We start from the raw sequence: 27,463 nt of genomic DNA on the forward strand, positions 1-27,463 counted from the left end.
CATATATATATTTCCATAACATTACATTTAAAATACTAATCATTCAAATACATATTATCGATTATCAAATTAACCAATAATCAAACTAATTAAATAAATAAAGTTTGAATTTAATGACTACGAACTTACCATGGCTAAACTACAAAAACAACAAAAGTTCAGAGGCTAATTCGCAACTTTATCTTTTCCTGGTTATCAACTTGTTCATGATCTATAAAGTAATTTATTTCATTTTATCAACCTCAATTTCACATAATATTCAATTTAATACATCTTATTTCTTATTTACAATATTTATACATTAGCCCCAAAATTTTACATGTTACTCAATTTGATCCCTAAGACTTAAACATGGTTATTTCTAAAATTAACCCCTTTTCCCAAAGAACCGAATTTTAACTACTCCAAATCAACCCTCAATCATGCTAAATTTCTCAACAAAACCTAATAATTTCAACATTATATTTATTTAATCCCTAATCTTAAAATCACTCAAACCCATTTTACCAAATAGCTAAAAACCCATCATTTACTTCAATCCAAAACATAAATATCAAGAAACATTAAGAACATCAAAGAACATTTTTTTTCTAAACTTCGTCAATTTCATAAATTAGTTTCAATACTAAATAAATACCATTTTAACTAACTCAAAAACATACTAATCATGAAAAATAAGCTAAATTATACTTACATGCATCCAAGAATAGCCAAGACCGAAGCTCCCAAGTCCTTCAACAATGGTGTTTAGAAAATAATAAAACAAAATAAGACAATGACCACTTTCACCTTTTTTTTAAATCTATTTTATTTCATTACTTTAATATTTTATTTAATAATAATTATTTTAGAAAGTCTTAGTTTATTAAACTATTACCGTCTACTAAAACTAAAATAACTTAATTGCCATTTAAAACCACTCAAACATTCCATAAAATCAATTTAAACCAAAACACTAATATCTCTTGACTTTTGCACATTTTTTGATTTAGTCCTTTTTTTTTAATTAACTAACTAAACGATAAAATTTCTCAACCAAATTTTAATACACCTATATAATCACTCCGTAAATATTTAATAGAAATATTTGTGGGCTCGGTTTATAAAAATGAAGTTCCGATACCTCATTTTTTAAAATTACTTGACTTTAGAGTTAACTCACTTAAACTTAAATAATCATTCAATTAACTAAAATTATCAATTCAAATTTTACTATAATACTATATTTGACTTGTAAATATTAAATATTAAATATTTATAAACTCTTCCATCAAATTTGTGGTCCTGAAACCACTATTTTCGATACCATTAAAAAACGAGCTGTTACACTACCATTTTTACATCCCCAAGTAAACTTCCCTTACCAATTCCCACTCGTAATAAGGTAAGATTAATTTAATAATATAGTTTTCATATTTTTTATTATTATATTTTTTGAAATAATATATTATTTAAATAGGTGGAACAATAACACAAGTCATGTGGGTATATCGAACGAGCTCGAAGATATTTCGCTATCGTTAGATCAACGATCAGAAGCCTGTGACACCCCTAATTTGATCCTAGTCGGAAAGTGGTTTTGGGACCACAAAATCGAGTCACAAAAATAATTAACTGTTATATTCTATGCTTATTATTTGTGAATAAGTATGTGTAAAAATTTCATGTTTTAATTTTGTCATTTGGATGTGAAATTAGCTAAAAAGGACATATTTGAAAAGCTTTAAAAATATGATAGGCAAATGTCCAAGTGATTAAAATGTTAAATTACTAAAGTTGTGGACTTGCATGTCAAATGGCCCACTTTTAACAATAGTGGATGGTAATGATGTTATGATTTTGGCATTATGTGTATATTATATTTAGTAAATAATATTTAATAGTTTATAATTTGAAAACATGAATTAAATAAAAAAAAATAATGGTGATAATAAAACAAAGAAACTTTTCTCTTTGTTTTCTCTTATTGCCGTAACTAAGGAGGAAAAAAAAGGGGGGGAAAAGAAGCTAGGCATTCGGTCTTCTACTTGCTTAATTAAGGTAAGTTTTAGGTAAATTCTTTGAGATTTTATGAAATTTTAGTTGATGGATAGGTCTTTGATTGAGCCCATGTGTGAATTTTGATCCTTGTGGTGATTTGGGCATTCGGTTAAGGTAGGAAACTTAGAAGATGATTTCTATTCCTTATGTTTTATGAGTTGGGAGCTTAAATTGAAGATGAATAAGGGGAATATGTGTATAGAGGTTTTAGTAGTATGGAAATTCGGTTATGAGAGTGTGTGTGTGGTCACTTGCCGAATGTGGGTGTTAAGGTTAGTAGGTTGGCTTAATTCTTGTATTAGAAATCTATTTGAGAAATTAGATAGGCTTTGAATGGTTGAAGTAATGAAATTAGAAACTCATGAACTTGATTTAAATACTTTAAATTTATGGTAGTTAAATGGAATAGAAAGGATCTATTCGGCCATGGAGGTTAAACACATTGTTAAATTGTTGAATATATGCTTTGGTTGTTAATGAATATTCGGTCTTGGTATGAATCTCATTAATAACATTTAGTTATTAGATTTGGTATAAAATACTTATTGAAATGGTGGAATTGGATGACTTACTTATGGATTTTAGTTATGAGAGTCTTTTGTAAGTAGAGCTAGAGGGTTTAAAGGGTGGTGTTTTAAAATAAACATGTATATGGACCCTATGTATGTACCTTGTAATTTTATTGTAAACTTTTGATTTAACTTGTATCATATTAATTACTAAAATACTAGCTTGTGTGGAAAATTTTGTGTATGTTTTTATGTGCCGAATGTGAGTTAAAAAAAAAATGGAGCTCACTATGTGTATCATGGTCAACGTTTGATAACTAATATGTCTTGATTCGTAAATTGAGTTAAAAGATTATATATGTTCGATCTAGCCTAAGCTAGGCTTGACTTGTAACATAGTAATGATTGACTGAATGTATATGTGTGAGATAGTGAGGATAATTGTATTTCTTGCTTTGATTAAGTGAAGTATATGAAGTTGATATACTTAATTTACTCAATTAAGCTTAAGAGCACATAGGGACAACTTCGGATAAGGTGAAAGCTAAAGTGACGAAATAGCCGACCCGTAACTACTCAGAAAGATACGAGGTAAGTTCTTAAGTATTTGAGTTTGATTCCTTTGTAAGTTTTAAGTTTTTAAATGGGATGAATATGAATTAAGTATATATGTTAAGGTCAATGACTTTTCTAAATGATGGCATATATGATATTATGTTTTAAATATGTGAATGAGAACTTTACAGAGTAAATTTGTATAAATCTGCTTGGGACAGCAGTAGTAGTGTGTTTTGGAAAAATTACCATAAATTGTGGGAATTGAGTTAAAGGATGAATGGATTATGTAATTAAAGCTTGATGCGTCTAGTTTCGTATAAAAGAAATCGTGTAAGTAAAGGGGTTGCCGATAATGAGATTTTTTTAAGTTGTGTGAGACAGAGTCAGAATGGCTCCGAAATCCCCTGTCCAATATTTGGAAAATCATTATAAATATTAAAAAAATGATTATAAGATAAGATTTATATGCTTAGACTCCTTAATGAGTCTAGTTTCAAAAAAAAAAACGAAAACATATTTTGAATTCTGTACAATGAGAAATTCAATTCTTAGTGAAGAGTAGTCAGAATAGTCAAGCAGTAAAATAGGGGAAATTTTAAGAAATATCTGGTATTGATTAGCCAAACCAAAAATTCTGAAAATTTTTTGGATAGAAGATATACGAGTCTATTTTCATGGAAAATTAACAACACATCATTTGGAGTTTTGTAGCTCCAGTTACAAATAATTTAACAACTGTTGCTCAGGAAAACAACTTGTAGAGAATATGTGATTATGTTGTAAACATTGATAAAACTTGTTTTAGTTGCTCATAAGCTATTGATTAAACCCATACGTGAATTCTAATTTGTGACATTATAAAATGATATATGAGTGTTAGATGGATCTTTGATATTAAAATTGTGAAATTGTAAGTTTATAAGTATTCGAATATGAAATGATAGTATGGCTTGAAATTGAATTATTCATTGGAAAATGATAGATGTAGATTCAGCCAAGACAAAGTGTATACATGAAAGTTTATGTGAATATATGAAAATTTATATTTTGATTCAGAATTTTATGTGATGAATGTGAATGTGTATATATGAGATAAGGCCGAATGGCCAATGTGATGTACGTGAAAGTGTATATATATACTGTGGCCAAATGACAAACTGGGGAAGGTGTGTTTTATTAGATATTTGATGAGGCAAATGAATTACAAATATGATAGTCGATGTGAATGCTGTAACATGTGAATAAATATGCATGAAACTTTGTGATGTAAATCCGGGATTTAAGACCCGATGACTATATGTGGTGACTATGTCCGGGTTAAGACCCGCTGACTTCGTCTGGAGATTTCATCTGAGCTAAAGGTCTCGCCGATAATCCGAGTAGAGTTTAAAGCTATAAGACTTCGCAATAAGAATTGCTTATAAATATATTCAATGCGAAAGGTTAAACAGGTATGTACTCCGAGTTTATATGTGAGCTTGATTTGAACTAAATCATAAGGTAGTTATGTGATGCATACGTGAGCAATCTATGAGACTATTCCTATGATTATGTGGCATCGGATCAGTGTGAAAGGTTATGTGAAATTATACAATATATCTATGTTACATGAGCTCACTTTTATGTGAAAGTTTATCTGCCTATTGTATATGATGAGATGTGCATATTCGGTAAAGGGATGATATACCCAAAGGAAGAGTGAAATAAAAATACGAACAACCATGTTATAATTTGATTGTTATCTGTTGACACTACTTAAAACTTACTAAGCATTGTAATGCTTACTCCGTTTACTTTGTTTCCTCTGTTTTATAGATCTCATTTGGAAGCTACAGACTCGGGGATCGTCAGCAACTTGTTACACTATCACTATCCACTGCTTGGTACTGTTATATTTTGGGTTATTTTATGGCATGTGTAGAATAGACCAGTGGCAGAAGAATATTTTGGTTAATGTATATAAGCCATGCGAAAATGGCATCTTTTGAATGTGTACTTATAGAAGTTTAAATTGTATCCCTGTCTTTCTTTAGAATTTATCTAAAGGAATGTTCTTTATTTCAAAAAAAAAATTCAAAATTTTTACTATTCTGATATGAGTTTCAAGTCCGGTAATGCCCCTTTACCTATTCCGGCGACGGATACGGGATAGGGGTGTTACAAAGCCGATGTTAGTTTTTGAAAATTTTAATTATATAATATTTCCGTAAGTATTTGAAATTTACTATTAGGTATGAAATAAAATTTATAAAATCGTATTGTAGTTTGAATAGATGTCATACTCTGATCCGAAAATTCAAGAATGCATCTTTGCTGGAATTTTTGGCGAATCATAATATCTAACACATAAAGTGTCATTGATAGTTTTTGCAATGGTTGAGATGCATGAATCTGATCGTGTGATGTGACAATTTAGGTTTATGCAAAGTATTCCATTGTCACCCCAAGTGCTCAAAGAACTTCATAAGATCGACTTGCGTGGGAGAATCGATGAAGATTGGCCTAAATTTCGTGCCAAATTTATCTACATTTGGAACATATGTACAGTTTCATACCTATGCACGAACCAATTGTCTGACCGGATTTGGTGACCTCTTCAAATTACATGACATGGTTTAAACTTCAAGATAAGTCAACTATTGCCAAAGGAGGAAAGGAGTAGACAAATTCATCGTAGAAGGCCAATAGGACCCTACATGAGGCCATTATTGGGAGGTCATGCATCAAGTTCATCATCATCAGCTCCAACCTCAAATCAATACCAATGGGTGCACCATCTCTTGGTCAATATGATTCATATTTTTCTGGAGCTTTTACTAACCCCATGTTTTTTACACAAGCACTACATTATGCACCAACATATTATGAATCAACACTTTCTTCAGGAATATTTTTTGCACCACCTCCATCCCTAGGAGCATTCTATCCATTACCGTCAACAACACCAATGTATTCGCCATTGCCTATAATTCCAGCATCCTATCCATAACCGAGTTATTCGACACCATATACTTCTCTACTGATAGTGCCGCAAACACCCCCAACATTACTGTTCTTTGGAAGGGGTCATCTTCGCAACCACCTATTAATACCACCGATGATATATGATGAGAACCTAGGATGCAAAAAGCATTCTAGCATGGAAGAACAAGATGAAGATGAAGACAATGATAGAGATGAAAATCAAGATCAAGAGCATGATAGAGGTGAAGATGAAAATAATTACCTGAAAGCCCAATCACAATGAAATCCTCCTCGTAACCCACACCCATCAGGTTAGGGCATACATTCGGGCCAATGATGAAAAAGATTTTTTAATTTAAAATTTTTCTCATATAAATAATCATTTAGTTTGTATTAAAATTTTCCATCCATAATATACTTAATCACATTTTATAAAAAAAAAGTGTTTTATGAAAAAGTTGTTTGTATTGTATTTTTTGTTCATTTTACATCAATAAGATACTTATTTACAATTTATGAAAAAAATGAAAAAGTTGTTTGCATTGTACTTTTTTGTTCATTTTACATCAATAAGATACTTATTTACAATTTATGAAAAAAATGAAAAAATTGTTGGTATATTGTATTGTATTTTTACATCAACAATTTACTTATTTATAGTTTATGAAAAAAATGAAAAAATCGCTTATATTATATTTTTACATTAATAATATACTTATTTATAGTTTACCCAAAAATGGAAAAAATTAATAATTTTTTTAATTCAATCGTCTCTTCAATCTTCCCTCCAAGTGTGGACATGTTGTCCTACTATGCCCAAGGTTCCTTTAATAACTACATAATCTCAATTGGTCTATCTTCTCTCGAAAATTCATTTTGTTGCGTATCCGACTAGAATTCAGTCAACCTTTTGGCTTGTGACGCAACATAATATCCAGTAACAACCCAAATGGAGCACACAAAACAGACGACTACATACTTTCATTTGGGACTGGTGGGAATTTAGATTTCCATACTTTTTATATGCATTTTAGTTTGTAAACTTTATCGGAAACACTCCTAACCCGTATCCGTTGCCGGAATAAGGTTATGAGGTATTACTTGACTGAACAAAACTTCTATAAGGTCAAAGATACTTACCAGACATAAATTATCAACAATGCAAACATGTCTCATTGATTTTCCATAAGAGCTCTTATAAATTTCCAAAATGACTCACTATCAAAACATAACCGAATATCTAATAACAAATTAACTACTATCAAGTTATAACTAAAACATTTCACCACATTAGTTCAATTATAAGGCTTCTCTAAACAAAATGAGCAAGCCATCTTTGCATGGCTATAATGTATACAAAGTCGAAATATCATTCTACCTATAGTCTATCCTATACATACCTTAAACCATGATGATATACAATCTTCTCAACTCACATAATGACTCGATAGTGTGATGATATCTCCGGCCCTTCCAACTCGAGCTAAAGTAAACCTATAAGAAATGGAAAAGAGAACACGGAGTAAGCTTCAATGCTTAGTAAGTTTTAAGCAATGCAAACAATTAATTTACTTATAGATCAATTATTCAAATTTTCAAGAAATCATTCCTAGATAATTGTCATTTTGGCCAAGTATCCATGAACATAATGCATATTTAGCAAATTCATCTCATTAACAAGTTTTAACCATGTTTGCAACAAAATCACAAATTCATTACAAGCTGTCTTCCTGAGCAACAGTCACTAAATCATTTATAACTGGAGCTAAGAAACTCAAAATCAATTTCCGTTATTTTTCCCTGAAAATAGACTCATATATCTTCCATCCATCAAATTTTCATAATTTTTGGTTTGACCAATCAATACCATATTTTTATTGAATTTTCCCCTGTTTCACTGTTTGACTATTCTGACCACTCTTCACTACGAATCAAATTTCTCATTATACAGAAGTTGAAATATGTTATCATTTATTTAATTTGAAACTAGACTCCTTAAGGAGTCTAAAAATATAAATTTTATCTTATAACCATTTTTGTACCATTTATAATGATTTTCTGAAAATAGAACAGGGACCTCGAAGTCATTTTGACTCTATTCCACGCCACTTCAAATATCTCATTATTGGCAATTATTTTGCTTACAAGGTTTCTTTTATAAGAAACTAGACTCATTAACATTTCATGACATAATTTATTCAGCCTCTAACTCAACTCCCACAATTTATGGTGATTTTCCGAAATCACATTACTGCTGCTGTCCCAAGCAGATTTATTACCCATTCTTTGCATTCATATTATTTAACATGTATATCACCAAATCAATCTCATATAACCTTTCACCATAACCGAATACACACATACACATATGAGATTTTCAAATATACTTCTCATTTCGCATTCATGATTCAAGTCCGATCAATCTAACATATAAAAGTACATAATACATACCTGACCAACTTAATGTATTGAACATATTCAATGGTAGTTTACTACGAACATTCGAAATCATAATCTTACTCCAATCATCGGCATTAAGTCTGCTAGGTTTAAAACCCAAATCCAATCACCACCACAAAGCATGCGGGACTTTAAGCCCGATATAATACCAGCACAAAGCCTGCGGGACTTTAGCCCGGATATAACACCAGCACGAATGCCTTCGGGACTTAGCCCGGATATGACACCAGCACGAATGCCTTCGGGACTTAGCCTGGATATTACACCAGCACGAATGCCTTCGGGACTCAGCCCGGATATAACACCAGCACGAATGCCTTTGGGACTTAGCTCGGATATAACACCAGCACGAATGCCTTTGGGATTTAGCCCGGATATAATTCTCCATTATCATGCACATATATATATATCATAACACATTAGCATTTCATTTACATTACTTGAACACAAGTACAACATGCTTATCAACCATTCCACTTTCGGCTCAATAGCCACATACAAAGAACACGATTTCGTTTCGCTATCCAACATGATTTCTATAACCATTCTGCTACAAGCAATATGCACAAATTATTTATCCCACTACGTAATTCAAGTAGAACCAATAGGTCACAATTTATTTATTATGCTTATATACCATGATTTTATCAAATCATAAGCTAAGTTTCATTACTCAAAGACTTACCTTGACTGTCATCGAATGACTACGGATATGCTATTCGGTTAGTTTAGCTTTTTCCTTTATCCGAATTAGGCTCCTTAAGCTCTTGAGCTAGATTAAACAAATTCACTTGTCACTAATTCATTAATCATGCCTTTTATTCGGTTATATTATAATTCGCTCATAACAAGAATTTCAACTATTACTTAAAAATGCATTCGGCAGCACATACATTTCAAAACCAATATAATTCTTTCATTCATGAACACATTTGGCTATGTCAAAATAAATTTTTAACAATTTAAGCATCCTCTTCTATCAACTAATATGAGATTTCGTACATTAACATTTCACTCAATTGACATATTAAATATTTTAACCCTCCTTCACTACATGACAACAAAACCTCAACCATTTAACATATAACAACAATTTTCCTCAATTCATCTCCTAAGTTCACTTTCGGCTCTTACACAACAAATAAATAATTAACTTTTAATTTCAATATTTAGCAAACTCAAACATTATCTTTCATCCATTACTAATTCAAAACATTAAAATATTCAAGATCCAACACATAGTAGCCAAAACCGAATATCATAAGCTAATGACTTCGCCTTAAACTAACTTATTAAGCTTTTAAATCAATTTCTAGCCATCTCACATTTAAAATTATCCATCATCTAATCTTCATACTTACATGCCATAACCATATGGTTCTTATCACACTTGGACCACAAAATGCATAAATTTCACAAATTCTAATTACTATCATAAGCTCAATTTCGGCTAACACTCAATTAAATACTTACAATTTAGCACTAATTTAGCATTTCAACATAGCTGATTGTCATTAAACAATTAAGCCACAAATATTAAATTTTATCAAACTCAACCAATTCAAGAATTAACAAGCTCAAACCTTATCCTTCTACCATATCTATTTCAAAACATTAACACACTATCCATGAAGTAGAAAACTTCCATGGCCGAATATACATGACAACACCAAACTTAAAATTTACACATGGGCTAAGTAAAAGACTTAGTAACTATCTCAAATTCACTAAAATTTTAAAAGAAAACTCATGGAACATACCTTAATTCAAGATATCTAAAGGACCGAATGCTTAGCTTCAACCTTTCTTTCACTTACGGCAATGGAAGAAGGAATATGGAAAACATTGTTTTTTTTTGTCACCCTTTTTCCTTTTATTTAATAATGCATATATATAAAATACATATATTTAACTCAAGCAATCAACATGGTCTGCCACTAATTTGGAAATGGCAAAATTGACATGCAAATCCTCATCTATTAAATCATATAATGTTTGGCCATTTAAAAAAATTTAACCAAGCACATTTTCTAAGTTTCCAACTTAAGTCCTATTTAATGATTTCACATTCAAATGATAAAAATCATTGCATCAATTTTTCACACATGAATTATCTCATATAATAGACATGAAATTTAACATTTAATTATTTTCATGACTCAGTTTTGTGGTCCCGAAACCACTTCCTGACTAGGGTCAAATTAGGGCTATTACAACTCTCCCCCCTTAGGGATTTTCGTCCCCGAAAATCTTATCAACAAAAATATTTTCCATTCTGAAAACGTTTTCAAAATTTTCAGAATCACAAATTTCCATTCATCACATGTATCTCTTTTTACCAGCAATCTCTAAACTTTAATTCACACTGACAGATCACATTGGCAGACTATATTATGATTATCACAACAACTTTGTCGATCGAAATTTTGTACATACTAAACTGAAGACACAGATTCTTCCTTGTTAAAAGATCGATCATGACCCAATGACATCTCTTTTTCAGAAGACAAATAAAATTTTTATTCGGTTTGGATATCAATTCTGTCTTATAACCACTTCTATAACATCATTGATTGCTTTTATTCCATATACACAAAATTTCAACTCTGACAGATAGCAACTTGTCATCTGAATATAGTTTTGAAATACGCTACAATACACAGTCACTTATAAATCTGATCCATATATCTGTATTATTTATTTTAACTCAGATAAACAAACATTTCACAGTCGAAGCTCATATAAAAATCCTATAACCCATCTGAATACTTATTCCATATAAGAACAATAATAACATTAACAGAAATTTCATATGTCCAGACATCCATAATCGAATAACTGTTACTCTGAACTCATTTTGAACTAACACATCTCAATATATTTTTATACTTCTCAATTTCACTAGAAGAATAGACCTTGCTTAACGTTCAATACTTTTATTCCTTGGTTCAAGAAACATTCAAAATTTTCCCTCGAATACTTGAAACTGTCAAATATGCAACACTGACACAACCACAATCATCTCTAGTCATCAGCCGAACAGTTCTTTTTATAATAACTTTAACATTTGTCTCTGAATCTTTAACCAATTCAATCATACATATAATCCGAGTTAAACCACACAACTGAATTAGTCTTGTCTAACAAATAATAACTTTTCAGGACCACTTTTCTTTGTGCATGTCGTAACTCTTCAAATATACATTCTATTAGATCTCTTCAGATAACTAATCAAAATTCATTATCACTGCATAACTCGAAAGAACATAACACTCAATCTTTAACTCACTGATATATAAGTGAAAACCAATCCACAGGTCTGAGCTGAATTCTCTATCATTCAGACTCTTATTTATGGACATTCCTTTCATAAGAATCAGAGAAATCCAAATATACAATCATTATAAACATAATTGTTTCAGATAAAAAAAATATACACTTTAGAACTGAGCCATATCTGATTATTCATATAAGAAAAATGAAAAGAAAACCAGAATACAGAAATCCAAAATACAATGTCGTATCAGAAATCCTAGAATAGAATCTCCTAGAACATAGAAATAAAGATCAAAATAACTCTTCAGAGAATACCAGAAGAAGACTATAATTAATAACCTTGAAATTTCCTCTATAACAGAAATAACACATTCTTCAACATTTTTATAAGATGGAATGCCAATCAATAGAAACAGAAGAATAACCTCATATGAATTTATCCCCGAATTCATTCCGATCATACTACAATAAATTCTCAAACAGAGGAATACGATGATACCGATTATAAATCAATCAAAATAGCAATACTTTTATTAAACATCGGAGTCAGATAACATTCTCACTTTATAGCATTTTCATCAGAAAAAGGAACAATCACACATGTGTCTCTGAGAATAAGAAATATACAGAATATTCAAAAGAAATCATCGAAATTCACTTGACTGTAATTATCCAATTCAGACACTCTTACTATTCATTCGTCATTTCGAATTCCATTCTATTTCATTCACCAATGAAAACCACTCAGGAAGAATTCCAAACAGATACATACTTAGACATCATATCTGATTGAATTAAATTACCAGACCAACTTTCTTTTACTAATGACAATATTCAATCTGAAGAACCTTCGGGACATTGTACAAGTCCTTCCAGCCTTAATTCATTGCCAAATCGTTCTGAACTTTGCTTACTTTATCATTATCTCACTATTTAACTCTTTAATCTTTCTTTGCAAACTCGTTCTATTTCGTTCCATTGAAACCTTATAATCATATCACTGGTAAGGGGTGAGGTCGTTAAGCCTCGAAAGGGAGTTTCATATTCGAATACACAGATAAATTCATCACTCACCATCATAGTATTACACACTTTGATTCAAACACTTCATTCAAACATTTCAATTTTTTTATCTTGTTACAAACACATTTTCACATATCTCAGTTTCACATGCAACTTTATTTCATGTGAGTATTAACAAAACATAAGTGAATTTATCACGATTCAAACTTTCATTTCTATTACTCAAATTACCAAATAATTTCTTATCAAATTTTCACATTTAGTCTTGATCATTTGTCAATATTTATCCCATTGAAAAACGTCTTACGGTTTTGAGTACGTCACTTACTTGATGCCATAGTCCAACTATGGTCTTATACTAACTTTGCTCTGACCATGTTGATGTCTATTTCCGATAGTTCTTACACTAGCTCATCTGTCTCATGTATTGCCATGGTCCAACCATGGTCTTTTCCGTCAGTTCATTATTGAACGATCGTACTCATTCCTTTCGTTCTACCCAAATTGATCTTTCATTACCATTTACTTTATACAATCTCATACATATCTTTACACTGATGCACACATATCATAAAATTCTTTTCATACCTTTTCAATTCCATCATATCACATATATATTACAATCAGTTCAATATCAATTTCGGATCAATTAATAATAACTCGGATGGAACATATCATTACCTGAGCAAAACAATTTATAAGAGTCGGAAGACCTCACACAATCACACTTTACTTTCGACATGTATAGCTAGACTCTTACACTTGCTATGTTAGTCAGAGAACCGACTAAACTATAGCTCTGATACCACTAAATGTAACACTCCTAACCCGTATCCGTTGCCGAAATAAGGTTATGAGGTATTACTTGACTGAACAAAACTTCTATAAGGTCAAAGATACTTACCAGACATAAATTATCAACAATGCAAACATGTCTCATTGATTTTCCATAAAAGCTCTTATAAATTTCCAAAATGGCTCACTATCAAAACATAACCAAATATCTAATAACAAATTAACTACTATCAAGTTATAACTAAAACATTTCACCACATTAGTTCAATTATAAGGCTTCTCTAAACAAAATGAGCAAGCCATCTTCGCATGGCTATATGTATACAAAGTCGAAATATCATTCTACCTATAGTCTATCCTATACATGCCTTAAACCATGATGATATACAATCTTCTCAACTCACATAATGACTCGATCGTGTGATGATATCTCCGGCCCTTCCAACTCGAGCTAAAGTATAAACCTATAAGAAATGGAAACGAGAACACGGAGTAAGCTTCAATGCTTAGTAAGTTTTAAGCAATGCAAACAATTAATTTACTTATAGATCGATTATTCAAATTTTAAAGAAATCATTCCTAGATAATTTCCATTTGGGCCAAGTATCCATGAACATAATGCATATTTAGCAAATTCATCTCATTAACAAGTTTTAACCATGTTTGCAACAAAATCACAAATTCACTACAAGCTGTCTTCCTAAGCAACAGTCACTAAATTATTTATAATTGGAGCTAAGAAACTCAAAATCAAGTTCTGTTAATTTTCCCTGAAAATAGACTCATATATATTCCATCCATCAAATTTTCATAATTTTTGGTTTGACCAATCAATACCAGATTTTTATTTAAATTTCTCCTATTTCACTGTTTGACTATTCTGGCCACTCTTCACTACAAATCAAATTTCTCATTATACAGAATTCAAAATATGTTATCGTTTATTTCATTTGAAACTAGACTCATTAAGGAGTCTAAAAATATAAATTTTATCTTATAAACATTTTTGTACCATTTATAATGATTTTCTGAAAACAGAACAGGGGACCTCGAAGTCATTTTGACTCTGTTCCACGCCACTTCAAATATCTCATTATTGGAAATTCTTTTGCTTACACGGTTTCTTTTATAAGAAACTAGACTCATTAAGATTTCATAACATAATTTATTTAGCCTCTAACTCAACTCCCACAATTTATGGTGATTTTCTGAAATCTCATTACTACTGTTGTCCCAGGCAGATTTATTACCCATTCTTTGCATTCATATTATTTAACATGTATATCACCAAATCAATCTCATATAACCTTTCACCATAACCGAATACACACATACACATATGAGATTTTCACATATACTTCTCATTAACTTTCATGATTCAATTCTGATCAATCTAACATAGAAAAGTATATAATACATACCTGACCAACTTAATGTATTGAACATATTCAATGGTAGTTTACTACGAACATTCGAAATCATAATCTTACTCCAATCATCGGCATTAAGTCTGCTAGGTTTAAAACCCAAATCCAATCACCACCACAAAGCATGCGGGACTTTAAGCCCGGATATAATACCAGCACAAAGCCTGCGAGACTTTAGCCCGGATATAACACCAGCACGAATGCCTTTGGGACTTAGCCCAGATATAACACCAGAACGAATGCCTTCGGGACTTAGCCCGGATATAATTCTCCATTATCATGCACATATATATATATCATAACACATTAGCATTTCATTTACATTACTTGAACACAAGCACAACATGCTTATCAACCATTCCACTTTCGGCTCAATAGCCACATACAAAGAACACGATTTCATTTCGCTATCCAACATGATTTCTATAACCATTCGGCTACAAGTCATATGCACAAATTATTTATCCCACTACGTAATTCAAGTAGAACCAATAGGTCACAATTTATTTATTATGCTTATATACCATGATTTTATCAAATCATAAGCTAAGTTTCATTACTCAAAGACTTACCTTGACTGTCGTCGAATGACTACGGATATGCTATTCGGTTAGTTTAGCTTTTTCCCTTATTCGAATTAGGCTCCTTAAGCTCTTGAGCTAGATTAAACAAATTCACTTGTCACTAATTCATTAATCATGCCTTTTATTCGGTTATATTATAATTCGCTCATAACAAGAATTTCAACTATTACTTAAAAATGCATTCGGCAGTACATACATTTCAAAACCAATATAATTCTTTCATTCATGAACACATTCGGCTATGTCAAAATAAATTTTTAACAATTTAAGCATCCTCTTCTATCAACTAATATGAGATTTCGTACATTAACATTTCACTCAATTGACATATTAAATATTTTAACCCTCCTTCACTACATGACAACAAAACCTCAACCATTTAACATATAACAACAATTTTCCTCAATTCATCTCCTAAGTTCACTTTCGGCTCTTACACAACAAATAAATAATTAACTTTTAATTTCAATATTTAGCAAACTCAAACATTATCTTTCATCCATTACTAATTCAAAACATTAAAATATTCAAGATCCAACACATAGTAGCCAAAACCGAATATCATAAGCTAATGACTTCGCCTTAAACTAACTTATTAAGCCTTTAAATCAACTTCTAACCATCTCACATTTAAAATTATCCATCATCTAATCTTCATACTTACATGCCATAACCGTATGGTTCTTATCACACTTGGACCAAAAAGTGCATAAATTTCACAAATTCTAATTACTATCATAAGCTCAATTTCGGCTAACACTCAATTAAATACTTACAATTTAGCACTAATTTAGCATTTCAACAAAGCCGATTGTCATTAAACAATTAAGCCACAAATATTAAATTTTATCAAACTCAACCAATTCAAGAATTAACAAGCTCAAACCTTTTCCTTCTACCATATCTATTTCAAAACATTAACACACTATCCATGAAGTAGAAAACTTCCATGGCCAAATATACATGACAACACCAAACTTAAAATTTACACATGGGCTAAGTAAAAGACTTAGAAACTATCTCAAATTCACTAAAATTTTAAAAGCAAACTCATGGAACATACCTTAATTCAAGATATCTAAAGGACAGAATGCTTAGCTTCAACCTTTCTTTCACTTACGGCAATGGAAGAAGGAATATGGAAAACATTGTTTTTTTTGTCACCCTTTTTCGTTTTATTTAATAATGTATATATATAAAATACATATATTTAACTCAAGCAATCAACATGGTTGGCCACTAATTTGGAAATGGCAAAATTGACATGCAAATCCTCATCTATTAAATCATATAATGTTTGGCCATTTAAAAAAATTTAACCAAGTACATTTTCTAAGTTTCCAAATTAAGTCCTATTTAATGATTTCACATTCAAATGATAAAAATCATTGCATCAATTTTTCACACATGAATTATCGCATATAATAGACATGAAATTTAACATCTAATTATTTTCATGACTCGGTTTTGTGGTGTAACACTCCTAACCCGTATCTGTTGCCGGAATAAGGTTATGAGGTATTACTTGACTGAACAAAACTTCTATAAGGTCAAAGATATTTACCAGACATAAATTATCAACAATGCAACCTGTCTCATTGATTTTTTCATAAGAGCTCTTATAAATTTCCAAAATGACTAACTATCAAAACATAACCGAATATCTAATAACAAATTAACTACTATCAAGTTATAACTAAAACATTTCAACACATTAGTTCAATTATAAGGCTTCTCTAAACAAAATAAGCGAGCCATCTTCGCATGGCTATAATGTATACAAAGTCAAAATATCATTCTACCTATTGTCTATCCTATACATGCCTTAAATCATGATGATATACCATCTTCTCAACTCACATAATGACTCGGTAGTGTGATGATATCTCCGGCTCTTCCAACTCGAACTAAAGGATAAACCTATAAGGAATGGAAAAGACAACACGGAGTAAGCTTCAATGCTTAGTAAGTTTTAAGCAATGCAAACAATTAATTTACTTATAGATCGATTATTTCAAATTTTCAAGAAATCATTCCTAGGTAATTGCCATTTCGGCCAAGTATCCATGAACATAATGCATATTTAGCAAATTCACCTCACTTTAATCTGAACTCAATTAAAACCAAATATTGAAATCACAAATAAGATCATAAGAACTCGAAAAGTATCTCATTAACTAGTTTTAACCATGTTTGCAACAAAATCACAAATTCACTACAAGCTGTTTTCCTGAGCAACAGTCACTAAATTATTTATAACTGGAGATAAGAAACTCCAAATAAAGTGCCGTTAATTTTTCCTGAAAATAGACTTATATATATTCCATCCATAAAATTTTCAGAATTTTTGATTTGACCAATCAATACCAAATTTTTATTTAAGTTTCCCTTGTTTCACTGTTTGACTATTCTGATCACTCTTCACTACAAATCAATTTTCTCATTACACAGAATTCGAAATATGTTATCGTTTACTTCATTTGAAACTAGACTCATTAAAGAGTCTAAGAATATAAATTTTATCTTATAATCATCATTGTACAATTTACAATGATTTTCTAAAGACAGAACAGGGGATTTCAAAGTCATTTTGACTCTGTCTCACTCCACTTCAAATATCTCATTATCTAAAATTTTTTTGCTTACACGGTTTCTTTTATATGAAACTAGACTCATTAATCTTTAATTTCATAATTTATTCAGCTTCTAATTCAATTTTCACAATTTATGGTGATTTTCCAAAATCACGCTACAGTTGCTGTCCTAAGTAGATTTATTACAAATTTGCTCTTTCACACATTCCTTGCATTCAAATTATCTAAACATGTATATCATGTCATTCAAGATCGAACTCATATAACATAGGCATTAAAATGCTTCACTATCAGCTTTAGTTCAATTGAAACAAATGAAATACAATATCATATTCACATTTAATTTTCCAAGATCGTAATCACCTAAAAATAAAATCATATACTTCCACAAACCTTTCCACAAGGACCAAGTGTTTATATTTGAATATAAACATAGAATCACTTCACATAACTTCACATATTTACCGAATATATCACAATCACATTTATAGTCATAACACTTATTCACAGCTGCATCACTTTATATATATTTATAATTTAATTCAAATCAAAATCGCATACGAGTACATGATACATACCTGGCCAACTTAATATGTAATGCACTTTCAATTTGTCAACTTAGTGTAGGATCTTGTAATTGTATACTTTTATCAAATTCATCGGCACTTGGCCTACTAGGTATAAAACCCGAAATTATATTATCAGCACAAAGCCTGCGGGACTTTAACCCGGATACATTTCTAGCACGAAGCTTGCGGGACTTTGGCCCGGATACATTTCCAGCACGAAGCCTGCGGGACTTTAGCCCGGATACATTTCTAGCACGAAGCCTGCGGGACTTCGGCCTGGATATATTTCTAGCACGAAGCCTGCGGGACTTTAGCCCGGATACATTTCCAGCACGAAGCCTGCGGGACTTTGGCCCGGATATATTTCCAACACGAAGCCTGCGGGACTTTAGCCCGGATACATTTCCAGTGTCTTGCATATTTATTCACATGTTAACGCATTTCACATAATATTTCACATTAACAATTTAATTGCTTCATTCGAATATAAGCACAAAATGTACACCTACCTTTTAACTTTCGGTTCAATAATCATACACAAGGAACACATAATCTTTTCATTATCCTGGTTTCACTTTTAATAACCATTCGACTATATGCCATATTCACAAATTATTTCACACACAACCTCGATCAAGTAGGAACAATAGTCACAATTCATCTATTATACAAATATCCCATTCTTTGACTTTGCTTCATAATAGCTATTCTGTCACCACATATATACCATTCAATTCACCTTCGACTTTATACAAACAAGTACAATAAAATTGTATACACATATTACACACTTTCGCATCATCACTTAATAGTCATTCGGCCACATTATATACATAAATCATCCATTTCATATTCGGCTTTATAGCCGAAATTCAATATACTTATTGCAAATCGAACTTGTAAACGTCAAATAATTACTTATCATATTATATAATCTTAAGCGCGCAGCAAATCAAATATAATTACTTAAGGACTTACCTCGGAAGACGATAATCGGAACGAGACGACTAATCGACCATTTTGATTTTCCCCCCGATCCAAATCCGAATTCTACTTTTGCCAATCTAATTAATATCAAAATTAACTCACTTATTCAACATTTCATTAAATTTTATCTAAAGACACATAATTTTGGCATTTTGCATTTTATCCCCTAACATTTCACATTTTTACAATTTAATCCCTATTTCAAAATAACACAAATTACTCAAAATTTCATCAAACCCATGTTAGGCCGAATTTACCTTAGGTCTCTAGCAACCCATTTCTTTTATTTATTTCACGTTTTGACCCCTCAATTTACAAATTTCTAAATTTAGTCCTTAATACACATTTTTATCAAAATCACTTAATCTGTCATGAAAATCAAACATCAAAGATTTATTACTCATCATCAAACAACAAGATACTCGAACATTCAATAATGGCATCATCCAAATACTTTAACAATTTTAAAATTAGAGGTACGGGCCAGCTAGATTACGAAGCAACGATCTCAAAAATGTAAAAATTATTAAAAACCGAGACGACATGGACTTACATGCATGAACAACCATGGCCGAACCTTCAAAGCTTTGAGAACATTATTTTCTTTCTCACATTCGGCTATTGATGAAGATGATAGCATGTAATTTGGCTTTTGTTTTATTTTATTTTATTATAATTACCAAATACCATATTTAACCTTAATATACATTAATAATTTCCATTATACCAAGCCATGGAATTCCACTATCAACAATTATGGAATAATTACCACTTAAGGACTCCCACTATTTAATTCCATAGCTATTTAATATCTTTAACTTATAGAACACAACTTTTACGCTTTGCGCGATTTAGTCCTTTTTGCTTATTAACTATCAAAACAATAAAATTTTTCAACGAAACTTTAATATCATCTTATTGCCACTCCGTAAATATTTATAAAAATATTTACGACTCGGTTTATAGAAATGAGGTCTCGATACCTCATTTTCTAAACCCACTTGACCTCAGGGTCATACCACTTGAGCTTAATAAATCGCTTATAAAACAAAAATCACAATATCAAAAACCTTTTTTAAACTCACAATTAACTCATAAATATTAAATATAATATTTGCAAACCTACTCATCGGATTTAGTTGCCCCGAAACCACTGTTCTGATTAACCCTAAAAATGGGTTGTTATATGTGGTCCCGAAACCACTTCCCGACTAAAGTCAAATTAGGGCTATTACATTATCAACATAGCACATGCAATACTGTTGTGTCGAGGCACATGCAACAATTCCACGTGCGCATGGAATGCGAAGTGCTTGAAATCTCCCATAGTCGCAGGTCCTGTAACACACTTTACACAATCCAATAATTGGATCTGAGTATGGTATATCACATCATAAAATCAAAAGAATTTTTATAAAAATTTATTTAGCGGAAGCTCTATAATACTTTACAAGTTTATAAGTATAAAAAGTGGGATAGCCTATTGCTTTACAAAGGATTTATACTTTACAAGTTTATAAGTATAAAAATTGGGATAGCCTATTGCTTTACAAAGGATTTGCCTTTTCAAAACTTGTTTCTTTATTACATAGCGAAATATTGGTAAAGATCAATTTTACTTTAAGTCAAGTTTCATGCAATTTAAACCATTTATTAGATATGTTTAGTTTTAAATAAAAATATCATGCATGCAAAACCCAAATAAAAAAATGAACCTATGCCACAATTCAAAATTAACTTAATATAGTCCCAAATCAAAAATATATTTAAAGTGAAAATACTTTATTTCGAAAAATCTGATGTCCGAGTTGAGTACTCTGTATGCCATGTCCAAATTTTCTATTTTGTTTCGAAATGACCCCTGAATGTTTTCAAACTATTTTTAGGGCCTTGTATGAAACATTTTGAATTGGGGTCTAGTCGGAACAGTGGTTTTGAGACCACGAATCTGATGTAGAAATAATTATTTTATGATTCTTATGAGGTCTATGATATGATTTCATGAAGAAATTCTATTGATAAAGTGTCCAATTTGACATTTAGGACTAAATTGCAAAAGTTGCAAAACGTGAGTTCTAGAAGCTTTAAGCATGAAATTGTCATGGATTATTAATTAGAGGTCCTTAACTAGCAATTTTCCAAATTTTTATAATTATGGACAAAAATGGGCATGAATAGGAAAATTTTGAAAGAAATGCCTTAAGGGCATTTTTGTCATTTTGTTGATAAAAGAATAAAAAGGGAAAAATGAAGTAAAATTTGCTCATCTTCTTCAATCTAGGGCTGAAAATTTGAAGTTCTCCATAGCTAGGGCTTCTTCACTTTCCAAGCTTGATTTTAAGTTAATCCTAGCCCCGTTTTTAATGTTCTTTACATTTTTGAAGTTGTCATCAATCGATCTAGCTATTTCTACCATTATTTTAGCTAGGGTTCATGTTCAAAAACTTACCTGTGTGTTTCATGCATGTATTTTGATGTTTAATGGAGGAATATGAAAGTTTGATGTGTGTTTAACATATTTTACTAAGTGATTTTTGATGGAAATGCATGAAAATGACCTATTTGTAAAAAATGCAAAATGAGTAGTAAAATGTATGTTTTAATGAGAAATGTGGGCTACTATGAACTTGTTATAAGTTTGACTAAGCTTGGGTAACAAAGAAAATGAACACATTTCATTTTACGAGCCTAGGGACTAATTTGTAATTATGTGAAAGTTTAGGGGTAAAGTTTTAATTTTTCCAAAGAATGATATATGGACTAATTTAAACAATGTGATAATTAAATAAGTGAAATTTTCTATTATAGATCAAGAAAAACGGAGTCCAGACCTAAACCGAGGAAAAAACAAGGTTGTGGACTAAATCGAATAGTTAGCCATATTTTGGTACCGAGGTAAGTTCTTGTGTAAATAATGCAACATTACATTATTATGTTTTTAATGCTTTAATATTGCATGAATTGTGTAATTGTCTTTGTGGATTTAATTAATGATGACTCAATGACGATTCGACGAAGTTTGATATCTCGAAACCCCAGTTGAACCTTAAGAATTGATAGGATACAAATGTCATGACATTAGGGTTATATGCGATCCCATGCAAGACCATGTCTGGGACATGGCTTTGGCATCGATACGTAATTACGTGTAAGACCATAGCTGGGCTATTGGCATCGATATGTGATCCCATGTAAGACCATGTCTGGGACATGGCATTGGCATCGTTATGTGATCCCATGTAAGACCATATATGGGATATGGAATTTGCATCCTACCATATGTATGAGAGTTCCTGAGTATCCTTTAATATTCCAAGTGGTATGATCATGTTGAAAGGGTATAGGTATGTACACAAAGCTCCCAAACATTGAGATTATGAATCGATGAGACCTTGGAAGAAGTGAATGAATGAATTATGATCATGAGTTTTATTTTACATTATGTAAATGGCATGACTTAAAATGTACCTATGATACTTGATGACAATGTGATAAATATTATTGTGTTATATGTATAATAATGTATGGTTAATGCTGTTAATTATTTACATGCAAACTTACTAAGCTTTATGCTTACTCCCCTTTCTTTTCCATTTTCTTATACTATCGCCAAGCTAGCTCGGGGATTAAAGGACGTCGGAGCTTGATTCACACCATCAAACTAATCTTTTGGGTATAGTAAAATTCAAGTATTTTAAGTATGGCATGTAAAGGGACTTGGTCTTTTTGTTATATGTCATATTTGTGTAGCCAAAGGTGTTGGCTTATAATGATTTAATGATTCATTTTGTATATAGCCATGAGATATCGCCCATAATAATTATGGGGATGTAATTCTATTCATGCATACATACCTGTGCTCTGGTCACTTATGTTGTGGTTAAATTCATTTGGCATGGATGAATAGTCCATATGATCATGGATGTTTGATGATGAAAATGTGAGTAAATTGTATAATAACAACTAATGCATGAATGTATGAAATGGAAGTAAATTGATGTTTCATACTGCATGTGGTTTGGTGAGCTTGGTCTAATTAAAATATGAAGTCTTAAACAGGTATAAATTAATAAAAAGTTGATATGCATGAGCCATGTTTGTGAATGTGCAAGTGCTCATTTATGCTATGTAGGATGTCATTGAGATGTGTAAGTGTGCATGTGTTATTGAGGGTGACAAAGGCTTAGAAAATAGCCTCAAAATTGTCCAAACGGGTAGACACACGGGCATGTGTCTAGATCGTGTGTGACACACGGTCTGCCCCATAAGCGTGTGATCCGGCTGTGTGTCCCCTGCACTCTTATTAGGTAAAACAGAATGCCCAGTAGTAAACACACGGATAGAGACACGACCGTTGTCTCAGCCGTGTGAAGGACACGGCCTCAGGACATGGGCGTGTGCCTAGGCTGTGTGAAGTCTGCACCTGACTTTTTGGAATTTAATTTGCCACACGGCCTAAGCACACGGGTGTGTGACTTAGCCATGTGAATCTATTTAGTTGATTATGTCATAAACAGAGAGTTACATGGGCTGAGGGCACGGGCGTTTCCCAAGCCACATGGGCGTGTGTAACCACACGGCCTACCCACACGGGCGTGTGACCCTCCAAAGCAAGAAAATTTTCTACGTGTCACAAAAGTTTCGAAAGTTCTCGGTTTAGTGCCGAACCGCACCCAATGTACGTTTTGGGCCTCGTAGGCCTGCAATAGGGACAATATGATTGTTCTGAATGGTTTTAAATTGAATGAAATTTTACAGCCCGATTTTGTATGAATGTTTATGTTTGAGTCCGGTAATGCCTCGGACCCTGTCTCGGTGTCAGATACGGGTAAGGGGTGTTACACTGTAGGCTCATTTAAGGCTCATGAATATATTTTTACTATAGTTAAATTAAGTTATTGAATGTTATTAATTATTTTGTATAATTGTTTTATTGTAAGTTATATGTTCAGATGGTACTGTAATACTCCATAACCCTAATTCGGTAATAGAGACGAGTTAGGGGTGTTACAGATAAAACTAGGTTAATGGGACGACACAAGGAGGAAGAAAAAAGAGAGAAATTGATAAAAAAAAAAGAGAGATAATAGAGAGAGTAGAGCGGTAAGGGAGAAAACAAATAAGTAAAGAATGATAGAAAAGAGAAAAATAACATTTATACCTGGGGTTTCTGGTTAGGGATGGCACAAAAATAGGGTTAAGAGCAAAATTACACAAAATAAAAATTATGCAAGGGAAGGGATTTGAACTTAGGTTTTAATGATAATTTCACTAGCACTTAACCATTAGACTAGTAAGTCGTTTATATTAACATCATGCAAAGATTACATTAGAAATTTGGGATGTGACAACTCTCCCCTCTTTAAAAGAAATTTCGGTCTCAAAATTTACCTGATTTAAATAGATGAGGATACTGTTGACGAAATAAGTCATCCGGTTCCCATATGACTTCTTCGATGCCATGGTTTCGCCAAAGAACCTTAACAAGTGGAATCTTCTTCTTTCTCAAAACCTTTACCTTTCGACCCAAGATCTGAATAGGTTTCTCCTTAAAGCACAAGTCCGATCTAACCTCAATCTCCTTAATCGGGATCATATGAGAAGGGTTAGATCCATGTCGTCTCAACATCGAAACGTGGAACACATCATAAATGTAATCTAGCTCAGGAGGTAACTCTAGCTGATAACCCATTGCTCCAATCCTCTTAAGAATTTGATAAGGTCCAATGAACCTACGGCTCAACTTGTCATTGCACCCAAACATCAGAACTTTCATCCATTGAGACACTTTTAAGATGCCCACACTAAACTCGACATATTTCCTTTTTAGATCTGTATAAGACTTCAGCCTATCTGAGGTCACTTTTAATATATCATGAATAAATCTGACCTTAACCTCAGACTCTTGAACCAAATCCAGGCCCAAAACCTTTTTCTTGCTCAAATCAGTCCAACACAAGGGTGTACAACACTTATTACCATACAGAGCCTCGTAAGGTGCGATCTGAATACTAGACTGAAAATTATTGTTTTAGGCAAACTCAGCCAATGAAAAGTGCTCCTCTCATCTACCAAGAAATTCAATGACATAGCTCCTCATCATATTCTCCAACACTTGAAAAACCCGTTTAGACTATCCATTTATCTACGGATGAAAAGTCATACTGAAGTCCAAACGAGTACCCAGTGCCTCATGCAGTTTCTTCCAAAATCAAGACGTGAAATGAGGATCCCAATCTGGAATAATTGACATAGACACCCCATACAGTCTTACTATCTCATAGATATACAACTTAGCTAGCTTCTACAGAGAATAATCAGTGTGAATCGGTAAGGAGTGAGTCGACTTAGTCAATCTATCCACAATGACTCAGATCGAATCTTTCTTAGTAGGTGTCAAGGGCAACCCACTAAAAAAATTCCATAGTGACTCGCTCCTATTTCCACTGAGGAATCCTGATTGGCTACAACAACCTAGAAGGAAACTAGTGCTCGGCCTTTACTTTTTGACAAGTTAAACACATAGATACGAAGTCTGTTACCTCTCGCTTCAGACCAAGCCACCAGTACAATTCTCTCAAATCCCAATACAATTTACTCCATCCAAGATGCATAGCATAAGGGCTATTATGCGCTTCCTGAAGGATAGTCTGTCTCAAATCTTGATCATTAGGTACAAAGTATTTACCTCTAAAGTACAAAATATCATCAACATTAAACCCAAAATCCCCAATCTTACCATCCTCAACCTACTTAAGCCAAGATAACATTGAATCATCTAATGGCTGCTTAACTTTTATCTTACTAGTCAATTAGGCTAAAATACTCGATTCATCAAATCTATGAATGCATCCGAAGTATTCGTAAGACTGAAAGGTGTTACCAAGAACTTGTATTGACAATACCAAGTCTTGAATGCAGTCTTAAGTACATCAGATTCCTTAACCTTCAACTGATAATATCCTAACCTTAAACCGATTTTGAAAAACACAATTACTCCTCGGAACTAGTCAAACAGATCATTGATTCTAGGCAAAGGGTACCTGCTCTTCACTGTCAACGTATTCAAAAGTGACCCATCCTTTTTCTTAATGAATAAAATCCGAGCTCCCCATGGTGACACACTAAGTCTTATGAAACCATGATCCAGAAGCTCTTCAAGTTGAACCTTTAACTCTTTAAGTTGTCCTATCCCCAAAATGATTCTGTCCTTGTACGTACAGGTTAGTTATACCAGACTAGACAGCTCACAAAATTTTAGTTCTTATCTGGATAGTTGTCAAGTGTGGCAAAAATTCTCAACGCAATATGGAATTCACTCATGCAGCGACATTAATGCAAAAAGATAGCAAAATTAAGAACAAAATAGGCTAGGATTCACTGAGTTATAAAATGCAATTTAGTAAACTAAAAATACTAAAATGTATGCTAAAGATAACTAAATGGGAACAATTTAACTAATAAGTAAAGAGGAAAACCTATGTTTTTTCTAGTGCTATCACACCCCAAACTTGAGTTTTTACTTGTCCTCAAGTAAAACAAAAACTAGCAAGGCTACAAAAATTTTACTAAGGCAAACGATCATTCTAGCAACTTGAACCCTCTAAGTTCCCAATGGATGAGTCACATTTAGATGAAAGAATATTGCATCAACAATTCATAAGCATGGATGAATAC

The sequence above is a fragment of the Gossypium hirsutum genome, chromosome A13, assembly GCF_007990345.1.
Source record: "Gossypium hirsutum isolate 1008001.06 chromosome A13, Gossypium_hirsutum_v2.1, whole genome shotgun sequence".
NCBI classification, from domain to species: Eukaryota; Viridiplantae; Streptophyta; class Magnoliopsida; order Malvales; family Malvaceae; genus Gossypium; species Gossypium hirsutum.